General features: G+C 43.4%; 1 pseudogene; it reads right to left on the bottom strand.

Moving 5' to 3' along the window:
* Positions 1 to 3,273: 3,273 nt before the first annotated feature.
* LOC125082957 (nucleophosmin-like) lies at positions 3,274 to 5,671 on the bottom strand (annotated as a pseudogene).
* Positions 5,672 to 16,101: the final 10,430 nt, after the last annotated feature.

Raw genomic sequence — 16,101 nt, 5'->3', positions numbered from 1 at the left:
AATACCGTAAGCTGATTCTGGTTCCTTATTGTCCACATACGTGCTGTTAGCATTGATCTTTCTGTCTCTCAACATCTCTCATCGTCAATATCAAGAACAGTAAATTGATATTGATGAGATTGATACAACCCAGCAATCTTACTTGGATTTCACCAGTTTTGCATGGACTCATTTGTGCGTATGCAGTTCTGTGTAATTTTGTCACCTGTACAGATTTGATGTCACTGCAGTGAAGACCCAGGACAGTTTCTTTGCAAGGATCCCTCATGCTACCTTTTCCAGCTACAGCTCCCTCCTTCCCTCCCCCGCCCCGCCAACCCTGGCAACCGTCAGTCTTGGTCCATCTCTGTAATTTTGTCATTTGAAGAATGTTGTGTAAATGAAATCATATAGGTGATTCTTTTGAGATTCTTCATTTCATATGGCCAGAGATCCATCTGAGTTGGTGTGTCTGACAAGTTTGTTTTTACTGCAGAGTGGTATTTCATGGTTTTGATAGATTCATGTTTCTCTACCCAGTCATCCACGGAAGGGCATTTCAGTGGGTTCCTGTTTTGGGATATCGTGAGTAGAGCTGCTATGAACATCCGTAGATAGGCTTTTGTGTGCACATAGGTTTCCATTTGTCTGGCAGAACTGGCCACAAATGGAATCGTTAGGCCATATGGTGAGTGTGTATGTAGTTGTATGAGACACTGGCTCACTGTGTTACCGAGGGACTATGTCATTGTACATTCCCACCAATAATGTACAAGGGACCCCATTTCTCCGCACGCTTGCCAGCGTTTGGAGTTAGTATGATCTCTTTTGACTTAGGTCAGGGAGCCAGGGGGATTGGCTTTGGTTGGAGAACGGTGTTGGTGTTTGCCAGCTCTATGAGAAGTTAGTCCCATCCTTGGACCACCTTGAGTGATATTTCTTATCATTCTTTCCCTCCTGTTTTTTTCCTGCCTCTCTCTTAACCTTGAAGGAACAACATCTATGATACATTGTAATAGATTAAAGCCTTTCAAATGACTAACTTCCCTCAGGTTAAAAAAAAATAAAAGGCCAATCCCCAGTCGACAGAGACAAATAAGTGACTCACATGTAACCTGAATCAAGATGCGATAGGGGAGAAAAGGAAGCCTGGAGAAAACAGCGGGAAATGACCAAAGCCATCTGTGGTCTTAAGATGTGGTGAATGCTGGACTTGTGAAGTAGGCTAAGCGTCTTCAGTATCCACAGTAAGGAATAGAAACAGATGTATAGTGATCCCGGGCTGGGAACTACTTTGAGGGGGATGTTATGACGCTGTAGAATTAAATGACTCACTGGAGAAAAGGGCATAAATGTCCATGAGTTTGGTTGTCACCTTAGAAATAATGCCATAGTTTTGGAAATGATGTCACTGAGGCCCAGAACAGGTGAACTGCTCATCCGAAATCACCGAAGTTGCCACCTGTGGACAGAGCCCTGAGCCCCGCCTGGCATGGCCTGAGCTCAGCATGTCTCCTGCACAGCCACATGAGGTGAGGCATTTTTTGAAAGATTTTTGCCTTGACCTGTGTCTGGTATTTTTGTGTCACACCCGCCATGCTCTGCTTTTCTTGGCATGCCGCCCGATATAGGTTAGAAGCTTCGAAGTTGTTCCATTTTGCTTTGCATACCCATCAGACTCTAGGGACTGGGGCCTGGAGACCTGGTGACGTATCTCTATATAGAATAAAAGAGTGACTTGTCTACAAACCTTCCCTTGTCTTTGGATATTATTGAAGACTCAGAAGGAAAAAGAAGGGCTGAGCATTAAAACAACAACAACAACAAAAAAAAAACAGATTAGCCCAAGCAGGTTTTAAAATAGCAAGACTTAAAGTGATTCAATGTTAACTGAATATTGAGTAAGGAAGAGGTAGGGAGTTAATTGAATGAGTGAGCTTGGGGTTTTGGTTAATTTTTTCATGATGTGAAGGAAATTATTACAGAGTTGGATGCAGATCAGGGGAGAGAGAGAGGCAGTGTGATCTTTGGAAGCAGTAAGTGAAAGCCATTTAGTTTGGTGGGAGAAACAGAAGCCTGTTGTACTGTTGGCTTTCCCTTTAAAATTCTGTTTTTATTGTTATAAAAAGTTACATGTTATCTGAAGAAAATTTAGGATCTATGGAAAAGCAAAAAGAGCAAAATAAATACCATCTATGATCTCATTATAGATAGTCACCACTGACATTTACTTCTCTACTTTTAGTCTTTTTCTATGAGTATATGTTAGTTATATATTTATGCATATAGAGTGTATGTTTATAAGTATAGGATCCTGTAGTTCAGAAAGCCACCTTAAAACTTAACACCTTCCCAATGCAATTTTAAATCTGTCTTCTGTTTTATGTTCTTCTGTTAATGTACCCAATATTATTTCTCTCTTAAAAACAACGCTGCGATGGACGTTATAGCTTCATTTTTGTGCTTATCTGCAATTATTTCCTTAGGTTAAGCTTGGAATTCTAATGTCCAATGAAATGCAAATTTTAGGATTTTGATTTCTAGTGCCAAATTATCAACCTGGAAAACCTTGCATCCATTGACATTCCCACCTGGTTTATGGGGTTCCCCACATTTTTTCCAAAAATGGGCTTTGTTATTTTTTTGTTTTTTGAATGGCTAATTTGATAAATGAAAAATTGTGCATATTTTCATTTTCATTTTTTTTATTATGAAGGACATTATGTTTAAAAGAATATTTGGGTTTCTGTGTTTGTAAATTGCCTGATCATGTCCTTTGCTTATTATTTTTTTGTTTTGTTTTTTTTTTTAAGATTTATTTATTTATCTTAAAGAGAGAGATGATGAGCAGAAGGGGCAGAGGGAGAGGGAGAGAGAGAATCTCAAGCAGACTCCACACTGAGTGTGGAGCCCGACTCGGGTTTTGATCCCACAACCCTAAGATCATGACCTGAGCTGAAACCAAGAGTTGGACACTTAACCAGTCATGCCACCCAGGCGCTCCCAACTATTATCTTTTTTACTGAGGTGCTCATCTTTTTCTCATTGAGTTTTAAACTTTATTAAAAAACTAAGTCTATTTCACACATATATTTTTCTCTCTCCACCATTTCCATTTGGCCACCACAACTACTTTGTTCTGTCGAAGCCTTCCATACATATTTTAAAACCAAGCAAAAGGGGAGTTCTGCCTTCAACAACTGAACAGGCATTTTGGGACACCACATTATTGGACCATGTTTATCAGACACAGTAAGACAAGTTCTCACTCTGCATTATGAGGACAGCCAGAGATCAACTGTTACAGAAAGAAAACGAGATGGAAAATTTTAACAAGCTGTTTTTTAAGCTGTTTTCTTTAGGAGACTTCCTCCACTGCCACAGATCTTGAATAACCTGTGCGTCAGTCATCTAGGAGCTGTGCTTCCTATGATTGATGAGCTTGGCTCTTCCTTTGGAAAGACCTTTTCATATTTGCTTGCATTTTTGCCTTAATGTCTTCTACAGAGCTAGTTCCATTGGGTGTTTTAGGAGTTTTTTTTGTTTTGTTTTTCTCTGTTTTCTTTTCCTTTCTTTTTTCTTTTTCTTTCTTTCTTTCTTTTTTTTTTTTTTCGTTAAGATTTTTGACCTTTTGATCTTGGTGTTCTTGGTTTTGAATCATTTTCATTGTGGTTTGATTTCTTTTTATTTTTAAATTTTTATTTATTTATTTTTATTTCTTTTCAGCGTAACAGAATTTATTGTTTATGCACCACAGCCAGTGCTCCATGCAATACATGCCCTCCATAATACCCACCACCTGGCTCCCCCAACTTCCCACCCCCTGCCCCTTCAAAACCCTCAGATTGTTTTTCAGAGTGCATAGTCTCTCATGGTTCATCTCCCCTTCCAATTTCCCTCAACTCCCTTCTGGTTTGATTTTTGTGCACTTTTGGCTGGAGTGTCTCATATTAATTTCTTTACTGGAGCATTTTCTTCTTTTTTCCTCTTCCTCCTTCTCTTCCTTCTTCAGCAGCAAGTTTGAATTCTTTGTGTGGAACCTTGCCACCACTTCCAAGAGCTGGTTGCTCTCCAGATATACTTAGGAATCTCACTTTTCATCATCTGATTCTGCATCTTCCTTTGGCTCTAAGTGCCGTTCATTACTATGGACGAGCCCCAAGCCACCCCTCAACCACAGGCCACAGGTGTTGTTATTTCAAAGCCCAAGGGAATTCGTTGCCTGTACAGACATTTTGCAAGCTGCTAATGGGATTGGATTGCCCTCCTAATTCCTTGTCACTGGTCCAACAATGTGTAGCTTGGCCTTTGGACCAGCCCTTCACCTGTTCTTAGAGATAACCAGTACTCACTTTATTTGTTATCGGCCTTAAAAATAATAATCTGTGTCAGTCTTAATTGCAACCAAAATGAGAGTTGTGGGGCCTCAGGGGGCTGATGTCCATCCCCATGACATCATGGGTGGGTTGGTGGCGAGCACAGAAGTAGGAGAGAAGGCAGGCGGAGGAGGTCAGCTTCTGCCACTCAACAGAGCAGTGGTGTGTGACAGAATCATACCAGGGTTCTTACTGACTTTCAATTGATTTGTGTTCATTAAGCATACTTTGTCTGTTTCCTGTCTTACCAACATGTTTTTCTTCATTGGTCATTGGCTTTTAATTTTGTTGATGTACTGTTATGATAGTCGATACTTCTACAATACTTTTGTCACAGTTCCTGTTTTTTTTTTTTTTAATTTGTTTTATTGCTTTTATTTTTGAGGTAGTCACCTCTGTGACTATTGTGATTTCTGTCATTGGTATCCTAATTAGAGACGCCACCCCCATCCTTAGGTCATATAATATTTGTCCGTATTTTCTTTTAGTTCTTTATCATCTAATCTTAAACCTGCAATTTGTTTTACTTTATTTTAAATCTGTGGTTTATTTTAATGAAAGGGCTCATCTCAGGATACAAATTAAAAATATTTCAGTTTGTAAAGCAGCCAGTAGGGTGGTTACTGATCAATACTGTTACTTTTCTATAGTGAATGCGTTTGTGTGCATTATGTCTATATTGCTAAATATCGTTATTGAACTCATTCCCCTGGCCACATGACAGGCCAGTAAGTCGAGGGGCAAGATGTTGGGGTAGGAAAGTGACTTTTTTGGAAAGTCAGAAAACAGATGATGGACTATTGTCCCAAAGAACCATCTTTCCTCAAAACGAACTTTGAAATTCTTTTATGTCAGGAAGAGGGGAAAGTGAGAAGGGACTGGAGTCAAGAGGTGCCTGATGTCTGTAGACATTCAGGTGCCCACAGTGGTCTGCGGTAGGTTTTTGAAACTTTTCTGTCCTTGATCAGTTGATCTTGGGAGTACAGGAATCTGGTCATGCCATTGCATAGATCTTAAACATAGCATCGCTGTTTCTGTACATACATACTTACCTCCTCGGGTGAGGGGGGGGTTTCAGTAAAGAGTGGTTTTTGCAAATCTTGGCTTTAAGCAAAGTTCCTTTGATGATTAAGAGGCCTACATGCAGGGCTAAGCTGAAGTTTCTAAGCTCTATCTAGGTCACAGCGGTAAGGGCAATAGAAGAAATAAGGAGTCAGATATGCTGAATTCCCCTGTGACATCCGCACCTGGGTCTGGGCCTCACTCTGAGCATCACTGTTTAATTGCATAAAAGTCAGGGCATAGGCCTGGACCATCCTGGCCTTGAAGAAGTAAGAAGATAATTGGTGTGATGCTTCCTGGCACATTCAGATTTCTGGTTTGCGGCTTCTCAGAGACTTAAAATCATGGTCATATAGTGTTTTCCTTGGGACCCCCGAGAACAATATGTATATTTCAGCCATTGGTCAGTGAGTCCATAGTTTGTGAGGGGCTCCCATGAAGGCTGCAGAAGAGGAAGGAGGAGACCTGCTGGTTCAGCCTCCATTCCCAGCACTCCCCGCTGGGCAGATTGCAGAGTCCTAGACACCTGTGCACACAAATAGCACTTCTTCCGTGTTGCCCGACTCTGAATGCCACCAGCTGCGGAACAGATTGTTTCCTACTTTAAACTTTCTCTTTCCTTTTTCTTTCCTTCGCAGAGCTTCCAACGTGAGAACACATTCCATTTGTAGGCTCAGAGGACTCTTCCTATCGCACACAAACACGGGCAGCTGTATCAGATTTGCTACTAGACAAAAGGGGACCCACCTGTTGTTCCTGGGTTTGAGGTCCCTACGCGTATGTCTCATAAAGAAAAAATTCTGGTTGTCAGTAGACAGGAGGGGGTTTGGCAAGTAGGTGACCCAGGTGAGGGGAGAGGGTGGGCAGAGAGAGGTATGAGGAATTCCACAACGTAGGAAATGCTTTCCATTCATGTTTTTTATTTGTTTTAAATTTTGGGAGTGACTCACAGGCACTTAGGAAGGTAACTGATTAAATTAACCTTATCAGTAATGAGGTTGCCTGGCCTCCTTGCTAGCAGACAGCTCTGTGGCTGGTTGGAGTTTAATTGGCTGCCTGGTGACTGGTGAAAACAACGTGGGTTGAGTCCCACTTAAACAAGTATATAGTACATCAATCTTACTATGTTATATCTCGACGTTATTAAAATTAAGAAGTGGTGTAATGAATTATTTGTTTCTCTTATTCACACAAAGCAGATGTTCGGGACTCATTTTACTTAGACACAGTAAACTGGGATTGGGTGTGTTGAGTGAAGTGAATCCTTTGCCTGTTACAGGATAAATGTTGTAGCAATTGTCCTGCTCTGGCTGTACTGGAAACAATAAACAATAGCCTTCATACAATTTGATGTTCCTCAAATGCCTAGTTGAAGTTCAAGGGTTATAAAATCAGATTCTTGAGTAGTAGGGTGCAGAGTGCTATGGACTGAATTGTGTCTCCCCAAAATGCATACAATGGAGTCCTAACCCCCAATGTGATTGTATTTGGAGACAGGGCTCTTAAGAGATAATTAGGGTTAAATGAGGTCTTAAGGTTGGGCCCTAATCTGATAGGTTTGCGTGCTGCTGTATAACAAGAGGGAGGAGAGGTCTCTCTCTCTCCCATACATGAACCAAGAGAAGGCCATCTGAGAAGATGTCTGGGCCCTCATCCTAACTCTGCTGGTTTCTTGATCTGGGAATTCCAGCCTCCAGAACTGGAGGCAAATAAATTTATGTTGCTTAAGCCTCTCAGTCTATGATTTTTTTTTTTTTAATGGCAGCCCAAGCAGACTGAGACTAAAAGAAAGGAGATGGGAGTGTGAAATTTGGCTCAGAAGGGCACCTGCAGAAGGCGGAGATCAAAAGCAATGAGACTTTCTCAGTGAGGGACCCTTTACCGCCATAGCTCAGTGGACCTGGCATGGTCCAGTGGAGAAAAGACTTGCCTGGAGACATGAGACTGGGTTTAGCTCTCAGCATTTCTCCTAGCTCACCAAGTGACCTCGCCCTGGGGCTCAGCTTCCTCACCAGCATAAAGAGGTGGTCGGGTTAGTTCTTCTTGACGTCCACTCTAGCATGTTGAGAAGACCAGGTGGTGGTGCGTTTTCATTATTGGAGTGTCCCAGTGGGCCTCACGTGCTTTGGAGTTCCCTCATGAGTGGATTATGGGATCCTTTCCCAAGAGAGCGATGCTAGCCAGGAGGACGATATTGTTTGATCTCTCAACCTCGAACTCAAAATTAATTTGGGGATGGGACATGGCCAGGCTAGGAAATATCCTCCCACCTCCACACCTCTGAATTAGGAGCCTTCTTAATCAATACAGATGATCAAATAGTGAAATTTCTGGGCATCAACATATGTGACTTGTAATCCAAACACAGCTCTGTCTGCATCTCCTCTGTCCCCTCACAGTTTCTTCACTGGGGCTCTCCAAGAATTAATCTTGGTACTGTCCCTTCTCCAAAGTGTGAAGTTGAACACTTTGCAAAAGATAGCCAATGCCAATAAAGTTGCTTGACCAACTGCAAACATTCTAATGTGTCCCACACTTGCACGTGCGTGTGCCCCTGTGTTCACACTTGCGTGCACATCCTCATCACTGCAGGTCAGGGCCCCACACAGGTGGTTTTTTTTTTTTTTTCTTCTTTTTTCTCACCTATTGGGAACATGTGGGCCCTTTCAACCCTCTCCGTGAGTTACCTGGTCGTTGGTGTTGAGGACTGGGGTCTGTCACCACATGGGGTGTTGTGTGACAACTTCAGGGGCCACGTGCTTTCCCTGGAATTGGGATCCTCAAACACATATTTACACACAAGATTCCCCTGATCCCCTGCTCCGAAAAAGCCACTAAGGCACCTCTCCCAGCCACAAGTAGCTTTGTGTGAGAGCTCCTGGAGGTTGTATCATAAAAAGCTGGTGCCTGTGAGTAGAAACTGCAGTTTATTTCAGGGGGTAGCCAGATGCCTCCTTGTTCCACACAATACCACTGACTAGGGTCGGGAAGGAACAGTTCCGTTCGGAGCTTGAGGGAGTGTCCTATGAACGAGGGAGGGACCCAACACAGAGGGTATGTATGGAGTTTCAGAGAAGCTGGCCAATATTCAAGGTGTGGCCCTTGGTAAGATTATCTTCTTTTGTCAGAGGTGAATAAACACATACCTCCAGGCTGTCCCAGAGCAGTAAAGAGAGGAGCTAGAGAGAACCTTAGAAAGCTGAGTAAGCAATTTTGTATCCAGAAAATTTCAATACTCATACCTACTCCATTACATTTATAATCAACTTGATTTTAATTATGGACAAATAAAATAATTTGAAAAAAAATACAGTGAAGAGAGTTGGGAAATGAGAAGTCCAGTCGAATTAGCTAGTGAGGATGTAAGCTTGCAGTGTGGAAACGGCCTTCACATACATGGTATCATTGATTCTGGGCACAGTTCTGTGTCGGGTCCATCTTTGTTTACCAGTTGGGCTCCACTTAGTATCTGCCAATGAAAAATATGTGAATCAGGGATATTAAAGCTGCATCACAAAGCTCATCTGTGGCAGATGAGAGACTTAAATCCTTGGCTTCCGACCCCTAAAATTCCTACAAGGAATAGAATCAAATTGAGTTTGGTGGGTTTGGAGGCAGGTGGAGGGCGATGTGCCATGCCATGCCATTCATCCTGTTTTTCTCCATTCCTTTCTGACCACCCTAACAGCGTCACTGCATAAAGGTCTTGCCTAGATCCCAGGCATCTCCCGGGCACCTCTCACTCCCATGAAACACAGCCTGTGTCCCCACTCCCTGCTTTCTTTGGTTGTGTCACATGAATTAGATGTGAAGTGGGAACATGTACATCTTGGAGATCCCGTGACTAAGAGAACCACTAAGAAGGGAAGAGCCCCGGGGTGCCTGGGTGGCTCAGTGGGTTAAAGCCTCTGCCTTCGGCTCAGGTCATGATCTCAGGGTCCTGGGATCGAGCCCCGCATTGGGCTCTCTGCTCAGTAGGGAGTCTGCTTCCTTCTCTCTCTCTTTGCCTGCCTTTGTACCTACTTGTGATCTCTATCCATCAAATAAATAAATAAAATCTTTTAAAAAAAGGGAAGGAAGAACACCTCCTCCTTGAAGAAAAAATATGCTCTTTTCAAAACTGAGACCCTTGAGGCCAAGGTAATTTCTCACCATTCCTGTCAGTTTTTTCTTCTCCTTCCAGTTTTCCCATTGACCATTTTTAAAGTCACCTGGTGAGAGGGTTCTGGACTAAGAGGGTAAGTTCCCATGCAGCCTCTTAGTCAGTGGCTTGAGATCCCCATGTTTAGGGATGCTTCAGAGGGACAGTTACTTAGGGTAATGGAGGAAGGCCTCTCCCACAACGTCTCTCTGCAGTTAGAACATATTTGCAGCACAACCTGTGAATGTGGATTAGGGCCTTGTCAGGGCCACCATTATCACAGTGTGGCCTCAGCGGCATAGGGCACGTGCCCACTCCACACCACTCCCCAACCTAGTCCATCCATGCACCAGATGACATGGGGCCTGACATAGATACCACGAGCTAGATGGCAGAATTTGGTGATTCATCAAATATTTATGGCCCAATAAAGCTCAGTATTTTTTTTGGTGTCATTTCAATCATATTTTTTAGTTCCATTTTTGTTTAGATACTATAATGGTAATTCTCAATTATTTAGGGGATGGTTGACTCTCAGTTGCTTAGAGGATGGGTTGACTGAATGGGCTCTATGGCTTTCTTCCAATTCAGTCCTTGTTCAACGAGTTTTCATTGAGCGCCTATTATGTGCTAGGCATCATGTGAGGCACAATGAGAATTGTATGCTAAGATGAAACGGAAAATCAGACAGAGATCTTATTCTCAAGGACTTACTGTTAAACAACTAATCCTCCTAAGGATGCATAATTACAACTAGCAAGTCTGCAAAAGGGGCTGGTGGTCAGTGACAGTGTTAATAAAGGATCTTTAAGTCCTGAGCTAGGCCAGGGAAGAGTTCTCTGAGCTACATAGGGAAGCCAGGACTGCGTTCTGAATGAAGAATTTTCTAAGAGTCAAATAGCAAAGGGCAGGGGCAAAACCGAGTTTTCCATCCAAAGCAAAGAGTCTGTGCAAAGACCTCGTGGAGGCAGGGCGTAGGGCTTTTTCTTAGAAATGAAGGTCAAGAGGCTGAAACTTGGAGGAAGGCTGGCACAGGCTGGGGCTGGAGAGATGTGCTGGGAATAAACCCCAAGGGCCCTTTTAGGCCACGTTAAATATTTATTCACGATCACAGGACATATGGTAAGCCATTGAAGGCTTTTAAGCAGGAATGTGTGTGTGTGTGTGTGTGTGTGTGTGTGTGTGTGAATTAGATTTGTATTTTGAAAAGGAAATGATACAGTGAGACCTTCACATGGATGGAGAGATAAGGAGGCTGTCACAGTCACTCTGAGGAGGGACAGTGGTATTTGGAACTAGCAGTGAAGAGGTGGGACATATAATGATAAATTAGATACAGGCCTGCGGGAGAGAACAGTGTCAAGGATAATGCCTAGATTTTTGGCCTATATACTCGGAAGGATGGCCATGTCATTTACTGTGATAAGGACCTGGAAGAAGGGCCAGGTGAGAGGGGAGTTCATGAGGTCAGTCTCTGTCTTGATATTAATGATCAGCTGCATAGAACAGAAAGCCCTCCTGAAGTGGCTGAAACAGTTAGAGGTGTGTGTGAGACACAAGACCAGGGATCCAAGGCTATGCAAGTTAAGCCTTGTGAGGCAGCTCAACAATTCAGTGATGGTGAGGCTCTTTTAGCTGTCTGGGTTATTACCTACCTTGGTGGGTAGCCCTTTCACCTTTTGCTTCTTTATGATTCAAGATGGCTGCTGTGACCCTGCCCTTGTACCTGCATTCCAAATAGAAAATTGCATGGAGGCCCATGAGGTGAAGGGGTTTATCCTAGCAAAGATTTTCCTTTTTATTTAGCAAGGGATCTTTACCTAGCAATTTGGCCTATACCACATTGGCCTTAATTAAGTTTTGTGGCCACCCTTAGCTAAATGGAGGTTTGAAAATACAGTATTTTAGCTTTCTGGTCTCTACAGGTAGGGGAAGGCTAAGGAATGGGGGCATGGGAATAGCTTTTAGGACTAGCAAATGTCTACTGCAGTCATGCTAGTGTTGTGTCCTCCAAGTAGAGATTTCCAGGAGAGAGTTAGATATACTGGCCCAGAGCTGTTCTTTCTGTTTCTCCTCTTCCTCTTGAGGGGAAAAGGTGACTTGATGACAATTTTACAATATGACAATTAAGGCATATGTCCCATTTTCCCCATCTCCCCAAAACAAAAGGAAATCAGAAAAGCTTTGTTCAAGAAATTTGATTAGCCGAAAGGATGATTTCATAATATTAACTACTTGATTATTGTAGGTAGGTAACTAAAGGGCCTTTAGAAAAGGACCCCCCAAATCTGTGTAGTCATGCTTGAAAATGGCATGGTATGGGCTTTCTGACCTTGTGCTAGCCAGCCAGCCTCTCTGATGTGCATGAATCCGTAGCATTAGCTCTTAATAATGCGGTCACTCTGGACCACATCTTATACTTTAATGCTCCAGTTTTAAGGATGGTAATAACCGTCTTGCTTCATGGGACAAATCTCATTCTTCCCCATGCATCCTTTCCTTGAGAGGAGGTCATGAGGGCCAGGGTGGTGCCATTGCATTGGGGCTTCTCACTGTGGGGGTGACAACTGAGCAGAGATGGAAGAAAGCAGGAGAGGGTGCCATGAGGACCTTCGAGGAGAGCAGTTCAGGCAGAGACAGAAGCAGGCTGCAGGTTCCGAGCTGTGGTAAGCAGTTCAACGCAGCATGAAAGAGGAGTAGCCCAGGAGAGAAATGGAATGTTAACAGCAGACTTTCATTTTATTTTTTTTTAAGATTTTATTTATCTGACAGAGAGAGATCACAAGTGGGCAGACAGGCAAGCAGAGAGAGAGAGAGGAGGAAGCAGGCTCCCCGCAGAGCAGAGAGCCCGATGTGGGACTCGATCCCAGGACCCTGAGATCATGACCTGAGCTGAAGGCAGAGGCTTAACCACTGAGCCACCCAGGTGCCCCCAGACTTTCATTTTAAAATGTTGAGTGGACTCTGACAGGACACACAGAGTATATGGGACTTTCTCTTCCCATTTCCACATTTGAGTCTTGTCACCTGCAAATCATTGCATTTCAGTAAGCTGGCTCCTGGAATTGCATCTGCTCAATCAGGCTGAATTGGGTGTAGGTGATAGAAATCTCAGCTAACATTTATTTTACATAAGTGAAGTCTGGAGATAGGCATTCTGAGGTTGGTTTAGCTACTCGATAGCATTTCTCTCATGGGTTTCAGACGACTACACTTAATGCATACCTCACCCTATGGAGCTCCAAACAGGAAGGAAGGTGAAGGCAAGAGAGAGAGAGAGAGAGAGAGAGAGAGGATGAAGAACACTTTTACTTCTCCAGCTCTCTGTTTATAGGAGGAAGAGAATTCCTCAGCACATTCCTGCTTATGTCTCATGAGCTGGCCCTCAGTCAGCTCTTCTCCCCCAAAGATCATCAGCAAACAGGCATAGGATGGTCATGCCTGACCTGCACTGAGCTTGACTCATCCTCAGGGGCTGAGGAAGGAGCTTAGCCTCTCTGAGCTTGTTCTGGCCAAACCAAATTGGTTTCTATTGACTGTGGAGGGAGGAACCATTGCTGTCAGGTAGGTGACCAGCGGTGTCTGTTTCAGGAGCATATCCATGAATCCTCTTAAGAATGATCATAGAAGAGATCCCTATTTTCCTTTATGCTGTCACTGATACATTTCCTGAGCACAGCTGAAGGATGGACTCACTCTGTCCTCATCTAGGTTCACTCCAGAAGCTGACCTCAGGCATTCATTCAAGTGTAGAGAGTCTCTTCAGGAGGTACAAGAAACATTGACAGGGACATGGAAATTGACAGAAGGATGGGAAGGCAGGAAATAAGGAGTGAATTAGGAAACTAGTTATCAAGGTGAGCAACTGGAGCTTAACACTGGCAGGGAAACTCTGGGAAATAGTAGAAAACACAAGCCTCAGAATTATTCCACTTGAGAGACGGGGGAGCTGAGGTATTTACTGTCCAACTGCCATTGGTCATTGGTTGAGGTCAGATTCTGAGATGCGCTAATTCCCCAGCACTCCTGGCTGGAACACATGAGCTGAGTGGTCTTCTGTGGCTCTGGAAAAACTCTTAGGGAGTCCAGAGATTTTGGTAATTGTTGGTGGAGGCCATCCACAGCACAAAGAGAAGGTAGGGTCTAAAGGACATAGGAGGGGCACTGATAGCATTTGCCACATGCCCTACCTCAAATACGCAAGGACCCCTTTATTGATAGGCACTCAAATGCTTTGGTGCGATGCTGGTAACATAGATAGACCTGGAATGTTAACAGTGTTGAAACTGTGTGCCCTTCAAAGTGAGGATGGCCCAGACTTAAAATATTTTACTGATACAGCATCCTGCGTTGTCCTGTGTACAAGTCCCCTGTCACATGCATTTCGATGATGTCAGATTGAGGACATAGATGACTTCATCCATGTCATGGCATTTGGGCCAGTAGTCCTCATCATGACTGGTTTGTATGTTGGCACAATTCTCTCCAGTCCAGCAAATAGCACAAATGGTGAAGTCCTTAAGGAACGCAGCTTATGTAACTCAGGGTGGACCAAAGAAGTGGAGGACGGGAGTTTGGGTGGATGACTATTAATTTGATTAGAATAGTCAGCCCAGTGAAAAAAATTCCGTACTCCAAATTACAGAACCATAATCACATTTAAGGCCTAGAGATTTCCTTCTGTCTCCTTTGAATCCAAACGAAAAGAAGTATAACAATTTTTATTCAAAGTCTTTATATGGAGCATAAGCTGTTTTTATAAATGTGGAATAATTCATTGAGGATATAAGTTATGTTGAAGAGGCATCCTGAGAAAACCTTGCTTTTGATGTAATCTAGTCAAATGGGTGATTTTCTTCCTCCCGCTCCCCGTTACCTCCCCTCGTTCATTTTTGCCAAAGTGAGTTTCCATATGTTTCATCTAAATGACTCACATTCAGAGAAATCATTCAAATTATCTGTGGGCACAGATACTTTTCTTTCATTTGTGGCTTGAAGGTGGGTGGTTATAAGGAGTGGAAACGATGGTGGGCTCTTCTCCAAACCCCATCTCCTTTGGCTTGCTCTGATTCTCTGAGCTCTCTGCATCTCCAACTCTATTCTATACCAGAGGGAAATAGCCCTTGTAAATTGCAAGGATTATTCAATTTCAGTCCACTTTAAGTGCCCTTAAAGGGAGACTGCACTCATGACTTCTCAGGGGATAGGCAGTGCATCTTGCCATGGTTAAAGTGCTGGTTGAGAGGTTTTAAATCACATTTGTAGCTTGGGAGACTAATATTGGAGGCGGTCCTCTTCCTAAAAAGTAATGGCATCTGTGTTACTGATGTTGTAGAGCACAAAGGGGTTGGGGGGAGATACCTTGTTTAAAGGATGATGGAACCATTCAAAGGGTGTCTTTCAAGAGACATAAACACCATACCCAGGTCACTGCATTTCACTCTTTTAGCCTGAGGGATGCATTTTCCCTGGGTCTACCATATATGCCACCTTATACTGGTCAACGTGAAATATACACAAATCTGAACTCACATGAGGCAATGCACTAGATCCATGCTTGTAACAGAGATCCTCTTTGTTAACTGAGTTTAATGGTGTATTTGATTTTCACCCTTCTAATCAAAGGTCATCTCTGTGAGTGAACATTTATAGAGCTCTCCCATCTGAATGGCCTAGATATGGAAGGTTTATTCTTGAACTCCCCGCTTCCCCCATTTTGTTGACATTTTCCAATGAATGGGTACACTGTCAAATGTTTTTGTGGATTTCATTGCTATTTGGATTCAATAATCCCTATGGTCTTTTGGAAAAGACTCCATTCAATTCCACATACCCTATTGAGTACTGATTTTGTGCCTGACGCTGGAATAATAAGCTGGCCAGCCTGTCTGGAATTCTGCATAACTGCTAGGTTCTCGTATAGACCACCCACAGCTTCTTCCCACTGATATTTGGCTCTGTTCCAGGAAAGAGAGAGAAGGGACTGGGAAGGAAGGAAGGAAGGAAGGAAGGAAGGAGTAAGGAAAGGGGGAAGGTGGAAGAATGGAAGCAAGGAAGGGAGGGAGGGAGGAGAGAAGAGGGATAAAGGAAAGAATCAGGGCTCTAAAAATTTCAGATCATTCCAAGCAGAAATCATGTCTGTGATAAGAATGCATTTGAAGTAGAGGCAAACGTCCTGTCTTTCCCTACTGCATCTGTGAACATCATTCTGTTGGACGTCTTCCACACTGTGGGCTGTGTGGTACACCCAGACTCTTCAACTTCAGCTCTTTAAATGTTTCTAAAATTGGTGACTCTGAAGTCCTTCTATGCAGATGAGGTGGCTCAAGTCCAACCCTGGCTGTTCCTTTCTGCTCCAGCAACCACACTGGCTTGGGTGGAAATCTCTGTCTCCCTCTCCCTTCCTTCTCGTTCATTTCCCTTGCTGCTGGGCAGGATTCCTACAGCAACAACCCAGCTAGCCTCCTGAGATTGCTTTATTTCCCGGGCCCCAGTGTGTAGAAGCTGATTGTGGCCTGCATGGACATCAGAGCTGGGAAGCAG

This window comes from Lutra lutra, chromosome 13 (genome assembly GCF_902655055.1).
Source record: "Lutra lutra chromosome 13, mLutLut1.2, whole genome shotgun sequence".
Lineage (NCBI taxonomy): Eukaryota > Metazoa > Chordata > Mammalia > Carnivora > Mustelidae > Lutra > Lutra lutra.
Note: the sequence above shows the minus strand (reverse complement) of the source record. Positions and strands in the feature narration are given on the sequence as shown.